Consider the following 8,481-nt stretch of genomic DNA (forward strand, 5'->3'; position numbering starts at 1 on the left):
AATTGACAACCCACTGGGCCATTTGTATTTTCAGGGCTGTTTGTAAATATTTTGTTTATCCAGAAAAAAATCTAAATACATGAGACTATCCATATTGTGTACATTGGCCTGATAAGTATGCCCCTTATTTACAGGGTTTTTTTTTTAGAAGGTCTTTCTGAGGCTTTTACTCTTTTGTAAATGTGGGGTATACATACTGGTCTGTGAAATCTGGGGTAAATGCAGGCTGAAATAATGATGTATAACACAACTCTTCAGCTAAAGCAGAATTTCCCTATGTTCTATTTCTTTTCTCCACACTGGCGAGTAGCTGAGCCAGTCACTTTGATTCTGGATCTCAAAGACCTCTAGGAATTTTTGGGTTAGTGGAGGTTAGAGGTAAGAGATTGAAAACTCTCCTACAATGTCTGAAAGCTTTAGGAAAATTTCCAAGTATATAATTTATACACTAAGAATAGGAAAATCCTATATACTGATCTATCTATTCATTAATATGTTCATTGATCAAACAATTATGAAATAACCTTATATGATCCAGACCTGTGTTTGGAGCTACGAATACAAACAGCAAGACTCAAAGCGTTCACTGTCTAGTAGGGAGACATGGACTTGTAGTAATTAAGTACAGGTAAATGTAATACTATGTTTTAATAATATGATAGAGGTAGATACGTGGAGGTAGGCTGTTATGGTGGGGACACAAAGGTACATGACTCATATAAATATGTATATGGTAAAAAAAAAAAAACACTTAGAACAGAACTCACACACACTACTGGGGGAATGTAAACTTGCGCAACTACTTTAGAAAACTGGGAATAACTATTGAAGCTGATGTATTTTTATATTCACCAAAAGATATGTATTAGGATTTTCACAGAAGCACTATTTTAGATAGTCCTAAACTAAAATATACTCCAACAATCACCAACAAGTAGAACACATAAATTGTGTTAGATTCACAGCATGGAATACTATAAGCAATGAGGATCAACAGTCTACAGCTACATGTAACAACATGGATGAGTCTCACAGGCATAATACTGAGTAATCACCAGACACAAAATATACAAGCTGTATGATTCCATTTATATAAAGAACAAAAACAGGCCAAAAAAATCTATGCTGTTAGAAATCATGACAGTGGTTACCCATAGGAGAATGAAGTGACAGAGGGAGCTCAAGAAGGATTTAGGGGAAACTGCTTACGTTCTGCTCCTTGATTTGGGTGCAGGTTACACGGGTGTGCTCATCTTGTGAAAATGCATTCAGCTGTGCAAATAGAATGTGCACTTCTCTGTGTGTATATTAAACTTCAATAAAGACATATGTTAAAAAGTAAAAGATGGTGAAGTACGGGATTCAAACCCAAGACCATCTCATTCTTAAATCCCATGCCCTCCTAACAGTTCCATGCTATTTTATCATTTAATAAGCAGATCAAAAGTGAATTTGCAATCCATGGCCCTTTGCTTGTGCCTTTATTATTGCACTTAGAGTCAAATTGCTGCTCTCAACACTATGTTGTTTGTAAATAATAATTTACTTACAGTTTAGTCTCTCTCACTGTAAGATTCTGAGCTCCTCATCAGTAGGGACCATGTCCTAGAAATCTCTGTTTTCTCAGTGCTTTGGACAATGTCTGGCTTAAAATAGATATGCATGAATGCAGGAATGAACTATCTGTGTCTATATGTGTAGAATGCTTAGGACTCAGCCAAAGAAATTTAGAAAGATATCCTAGCAGGAAAAAGTAAACTTTCTAATATTTTTTTAAAACAAATAGGTTGAAACCTTTTAAAATTGCACCGTGATGACTTGAAAGAGTTAATGCCATTTGTAGGGATTCCTGATTTACCATGTGGAAGTTTAGGTGCTGAGAAAATCTAACTCAGACAATGTCTTTGTAATGTCTAGAAATATAATGGTTTATAAATACATGATTAAGCTACACAAATTAAAAGGAAAATAGTGTTTTATAATCATTCATTCAGTCAAATATTTCTTGAGTTCCTAGTATGTGCCAGGCACTGCTGTGCAGCTCAGCACATAGACAAATAAAATACATGCATATAACATATATCTAGAAGGTGGAAACAATAAAATAATGTTATAAATCATATTTTTTTTATATTTATAAATCATATAGGTTGTTAGAATGTGATAAATACCATACAAAAAGAAAAAGCAGAGGAGAGTAAGGAGGGCCAGAGGACAGTTTCAGTTTTTTAAAAAAAATTTATACAATTTTAAATGTTATTTTTCATTTACAGTTATTATAAAATATTGGCTATATTCCCCATGTCATACAATACATCCTTGAGCCTATCTTACACCCAATAGTTTGTACGTCCCAGTTCCCTACCCTTGTATTGCCCCTCCCCCCTGTAAGCACCAATTTGTTCTCTATATCTGTGAATCTGCTTCTTTTATTTTTTATTCACTAGTTGTTATATTTTTTAGATTTCATATATAAGCAATATCATACAGTTTTTATTTTTGTCTGACTTATTTCATTTAGCATAATGCCCTCCAAATCCATCCATCTGTTGCAAATGGCAAAATTTAGTTCTTTTTTATGGCTGAGTAGTATTCCATTATATATATATATATATATATATATATATATATACCACATCTTCTTTATCCATTCATCTGTTGATGGATACTTACGTTGCTTCCATATCTTGGCAATTGTAAATAATGGTGCTATGAACATTGTGGTGCATGTATCTTTTCGAATTAGTGTTTTCATTTTTTTTCAGATATATACCCAGGAGTGGAATTGCTGGGTCATATGGTAGTTCTATTTTTAGTTTTTTGAGAAACCACAGAACTGTTTCCCACAGTAGCTGCACCAATTTATATTCCCACCAACAGTGTACAAGGGTTCCCTTTTCTCCACATCCTCATAAACATTTGTTATTTGTAAACTTTTGATGATAGCCATTCTGATAGCTGTGAGGTGATATCTCATTGTGGTTTTGATTTGCATTTCCCTGATGATTAGCAAAGTTGAGCATCTTTTCATGAGCCTGTGGCTGATTACAATTTTAAATAGAGTGGTGAGAGAAGGTGTCATGGAGAACGTGATATTACAGCAAAGATTTGAGAAGGTGAGGGAGTTAACCCTGCCAGTATCTGGGGGAACAGCCAGTTCGAATATCCTAGGGAGGAAGGATGCCTGACATGTTTTGGCTGCAGCAAGGGAGTGGGTTGACTGGAGCAGAGTGAAGGAGGGGAAGGGCAGAGGGGAACGCGGCCAAATCACGTAAGACCTTGTAAACCTAGTAAGTTCTTACACTTTGCCTCTGAATGAAATGGGAAATTAGTGAAGGGTTTTGAGCCAAGACTAACATGATCTGACGTATATTAAAAAATTTGTTTAAATTTTATATTGGAGTATAGTTAATTTACAATGTTTTGTTAGTTTCAGGTGTACATATATCTATTCTTTTTCAGATTCTTTTCCCATATAGGTTATTACAGAATATTGAGTAGAGTTCCCTGTGCTATACAGTAGGTCCTTATTGTTTATCTGTTTTATATATAGCAGTGTGTATATGTTAATCACAAACTCCTAATTTATCCCTCCCCCCCACCTTTCCCCTTTGGTAACCATAAGTTTGTTTTCTATCTGATTTAAATTTTTAAAAGGCACATCTGTCTTCTGGTTTAGGAAGAGGTCAGAGGGCAAAGGTAGGAGCATGGGGAACAGTTGGGAGGCTATGTGATTCAGATAAGAGATGAAGTCAGTAGAGGCGATGAGAACTGGTTAGATTCTAGATATATTTTGAAGATAGAACAAACAGGATTTTTGGACAGATTGCATGTGGTATATGAGAGAAAGAGAAAACATCAAGGATGACTTCATGTTTTTTGGCCTGAGGGTAGTAGACTATTAACTAATTGGCCACAAGTAGCTTGCTAACTTAGAAAAACAGATACACGGAATGGAATTTTGACTTGCTCTGAAGGAGGCCTGGCACATGGTGAGTTCTCTCTGCTACTCACTGACCAATTTTCTGTTTTCATACACAACCTTTGGCTTAAGTGCGGCCATCTGAGCTCATGTTAGGTTAATGTACATGTCACAGGAAGTCAACCTCTTGTGCAAGTAGAAGAGAGGAATTTCCAGTTATTTCAGGAACATACTTGGAACTTAATGTTTTAGGATTTCAATGTCCATTCATCGGCATGACTATTTTACCTACCAATGGGAAATCTGTAATTCCATCAAATCGGGTCTTCACCAGTCAGCCTAACTTGGCTAAGATAAATACAAATAAGGAAACAACTTGAACTCCAAGGAGCTTCTAAATTTAAATGCTCTAGCTAAAATACATAGAGAAGCATTTTCATTTTGACTTAAATGAATATTCTGACAGAAGCTTTGAAGTAAAAGCTTTTTTGTCTCAAAGAAGTCCCAGAGAAAAGTAAATCCATGACATCAATTTATGTTTTTAAGTTTGTTTTCACAGAATGCAAAGAACACATTTGAGTTTTTATTATTCTTTTTTATCATTATGGAAAAATGGCAATTCTGTGAGCCTAGAGGCCTAAAATTTCTAAATCACACATATGTGTCAGAACCAGTATGCCCTTTTAAGTGTCTACGTTGCTTATTTTTGTCTTTTTACTATGTCTTATGAACAGTCTATTAGTAATACATATATTAATCAGCTTAGGATGAGTAAGATAAATCTTTCCATCCAAGGAATGAAATGTGCTGTTTCTCAAGAGTCACAAGGCATTCATGTTGGTGTGCTAGAAATTTTTAAAACTTACCAGAATTTACCATCTGCTACTGTTTTTTAAAATCTTTTTCATTTAGTCACATTTTCTCTATTAACTGTTCCTCTATAATACAATTAATTAGCATTCACAGTGTTTTTCTAATTAGGTGAAATCATAAAACTAAATATCTAGTAGAGATAACATGGGCAGTGACTAATTTAAAGAGGTCCCTTCCCCGAATAAATCAACATTTTAGATTTTGCAAAGGTAAACTAATACTAAAGCATTTCTCCAATCATGTCACTCTCTTGTGCAAACATTTTAGTGGCTACCATTGTCTGCACTGTCCAATATGGTACACTAGCCGCCTATGGCTATTTAAATTTAACACATTATTTAATAATAATTTTAAAACAATAAAATTAAAACTTTAGTTTCTCAGTTGAACTAGACACACTGCAAGTACTAAGTAGTCATGTATGGCTAGTGGCCACCATGTTGGATGGAATTAGATATAAATATAGATATAGATATGGAACATTTCTCTCATCACAGAAAGTTCTTTTGGAAAGTGCTGGTGTAGAGAATAACTTGTAATTTTTTTAGCACGGAATTCCAAGCACTCCATTATTTCATTCCAGTTTACCTTACTAGGTATATCTTCCACTATACTGATCACATGTGACCTATGAATCCTATACTTTTGTATTTCTGAGCCCTTACTTATTTGATTCCCTCAGCTTATTATTAATTTCATCTGTTTTCCACTTAGTGAAATATTCCCATAGCTACAAGGATCCACTTAAATGTACCTTCTTCATAAAAGCCATCTATATTCAGCCCTGGTGGATTTAAGTAATTTCTTCCTTGGTGTTCTCTAGAATGTGCTTGTACAGGTATCCCCTGGTTTTTGATAGTTCGCTTTACGCCACTTTGCTTTTATGAAAGACTTGCATTAGTACCTGTTTTCTCTAACCAAAAGAAATCCGAAGATTTTTGCTTTTACAAAAAAGGATAAAATAAAAACTGGCATTCAGCACTTGTTTTGTAGCTAGTGTTATAGAGGCAGCACACGACCTGTGCAGCAAGAGTGGCACCACCAAGCTCCTTCCCTGGGAACTGCACTCAGCACCCCAGCGTCAAGCTGCCATAGCTTTGAACTGTGTCTGTGAGCATCTGTGCTTCATCTTGATTTATTTATTGTCTTTCAGCATTCTTTTTCTTTTTCATCGAATTATAATTGACCTACATTCTTATGTTAGTTTCAGGTGTACAACATAGTGATTTGATATTTTTTACATTAGGAAATGATCACAATGTCTAGTTACCATTTGCTACCACGCAAAGTTATTACAATATTATTGACTATAATCCCTATGCTCTACTTTACAACCCTGTGATTTATTTTTTAACTGGAAGTCTGTACCCCTTAATCCCCTTCACCTATTTTGCCTGTCCCCCCGCCACTCTCCCTTCTGGCAACCACCAGTTTGTTCTCTGTATCTATGAGTCTGTTTCTGTTTTGTTTTGTTTGTTCATTTGTTTTGTTTTTTAGATTCTACATATAAGTGAAATCATACAGTATTTGTCATTCTCTGTCTGACTTATTTCACTAAGCATAATACCCTCTAAGTTCATCCATGTTGTTGCAAGTGGTAAGATTTCACTCTTTTTTATGGCTGAGTAATATTCCATTGTACATATATACCACATCTTCTTTGTTTATTCATCTATCAATGGATACTTAGGCTGCTTCCATATCTTAGCTATTGTATATAATGCTGCAACAAACAAGGGGTGCATACGTCTTTTTGAATTAGTGTTTTCATTTTCTCGAATAAACACTGGGAATTAGAATTGCTGGATCATATGGTAGCTCTATTTTTAATTTTTTGAGGAACCTCCATACCGTTTTTATAATGGCTGCACCAATTTATATTCCCACCAACAGTGCACAAGGGTTCCCTTTTCTCCACATTCTCACCAACACTTGTTATTTCTTGTCTTTTTGATGATAACCATATCTTGATTTTTTTGTGCATCCATTAGCAAGATGTGTCCTAAGATACCTGCTTCTTTGCTTTACACCATTTTGGCTTACAAATTACTTAATAGGAAAGGTCTACTTTCAGAGAGTGTGGAAAACCTGTATCTCTATTGTACCCTGTATAGGATTTATGTACTTTTGTTCCTATCATCTGCTCCAGCCCCCAAAATATGTCTTCATGGTTGTACCACTATACAGCTCATCACAGTGTCATGTACATGAAGAGTACTCTAAAATGATGATTTGAGTAATTTATAATACATTTAAATATTACTTCTTCTTCAACCCCATTGTTTGATATGTTTTGAATTTGTAAATTTATTTGCTCCATTATTTTTTAGGATGATCATTTTCAAACCCCATCTCCATTGACTAGCCTAGATTTGGGGGCGGGGGTCAGCGGAGGGATTAACCGTATCAAGTTATAAATACAAGTTTCTCTTTTCATGTCTGTAATTCGACGCTTGAGCATTTCAACTGCCTTCTCTATTATCTCTCATGCCTATAGCTAGAAAACAGGATGCAATTTAAGCCAATCAAACAGAGTGTCTACTAATCCCTGATAATTGGTGCTATGTGCTAGGTGTCTTTTCATTCATCTGCCACTGGTCACTGTTTTGCAGAATCACAATCATCAGAACAAAAAAAAAGGTTGTTATGACCTTGTTTCCGCCTTTCTGAAAAACTGTTGGCCATTACTACACTTCCATTTTTAAAGCAAAACAAAGCCTCTCACCGGTTAATCTATTATCAAATTATAAGCTCCAAATGGATTCCCAGAGGTCATCACTCCTCTCATCTCTAGAAAACACAGCACAAGACCATGGCACATTCCTTTTAGGGAAATTTTGAATTGTGTTTCTCTTGTCTTTCACAACAGTCTCATTTGTAATTTTTCAGAAATTGGCAGGTGTTATTTGTGAAGATTATTCATGCTAACGAAATGTTGAAAGTCCCAACGTTGGAACTGCCTTTATGAAAAGAGAAGAAGTTTTTGTCAATCTCTGTTATGCTGAGTACGTGCCTTCAGAAGAAGGTGTTTCCTAACATGACCCTGGTGGCTTTGTGGCAACAGTCATCCTGATATCTTTGGACTTGATAGCTACCATTCAATATGAGTAGAAAGAGAAAGTATTCTTATGCTCACCCTGAAGTCAATGTATTCATTAAATGGTCTTTGAATTTATTACAAGCACATATCAACTTATCTGTCTGCTGGCTACACCAATGACCTGTCAGCAGGTGTCTTCCACATCTGTTTATCTCCAGCCCTAGCATCTCTCCTGGGCTCAGTTCTGCCATTAAAACAGGTTGCTAGATACTTATTCTTTCATGCAGCTAACATTTATTGATCACATATATATGCCAGACACTGTGCTAGGATTTTAGGAAACAAAGACACAGCCCGTGTGGCAAAATGCTCATCGTGTCCACAGAGGAAAAGGCTACTAAACCAAAGATGACAATGCAGCAGAGGACACTAGAGCAGAGTGGAAAGAGCATAGGCTGTGGAGTCCTAATTTCCACTCTTGTCTCTTTCTTACCCAGCTCTCTGATACCCACAGGTTATTAACCAGTCTAAGGCTCAGTTTTCTCTATTACAAAAATGAGAATATTATTCTTTAACTCACTGAGTTATTTGAGGCTTAATGGAGCTGGTAAGTGCAGAGTTGAAACTCAACCTAATTCTTTGCCTC

Source organism: Balaenoptera physalus, assembly GCF_965194825.1.
Source record: "Balaenoptera physalus genome assembly, chromosome: 1".
NCBI lineage: Eukaryota > Metazoa > Chordata > Mammalia > Artiodactyla > Balaenopteridae > Balaenoptera > Balaenoptera physalus.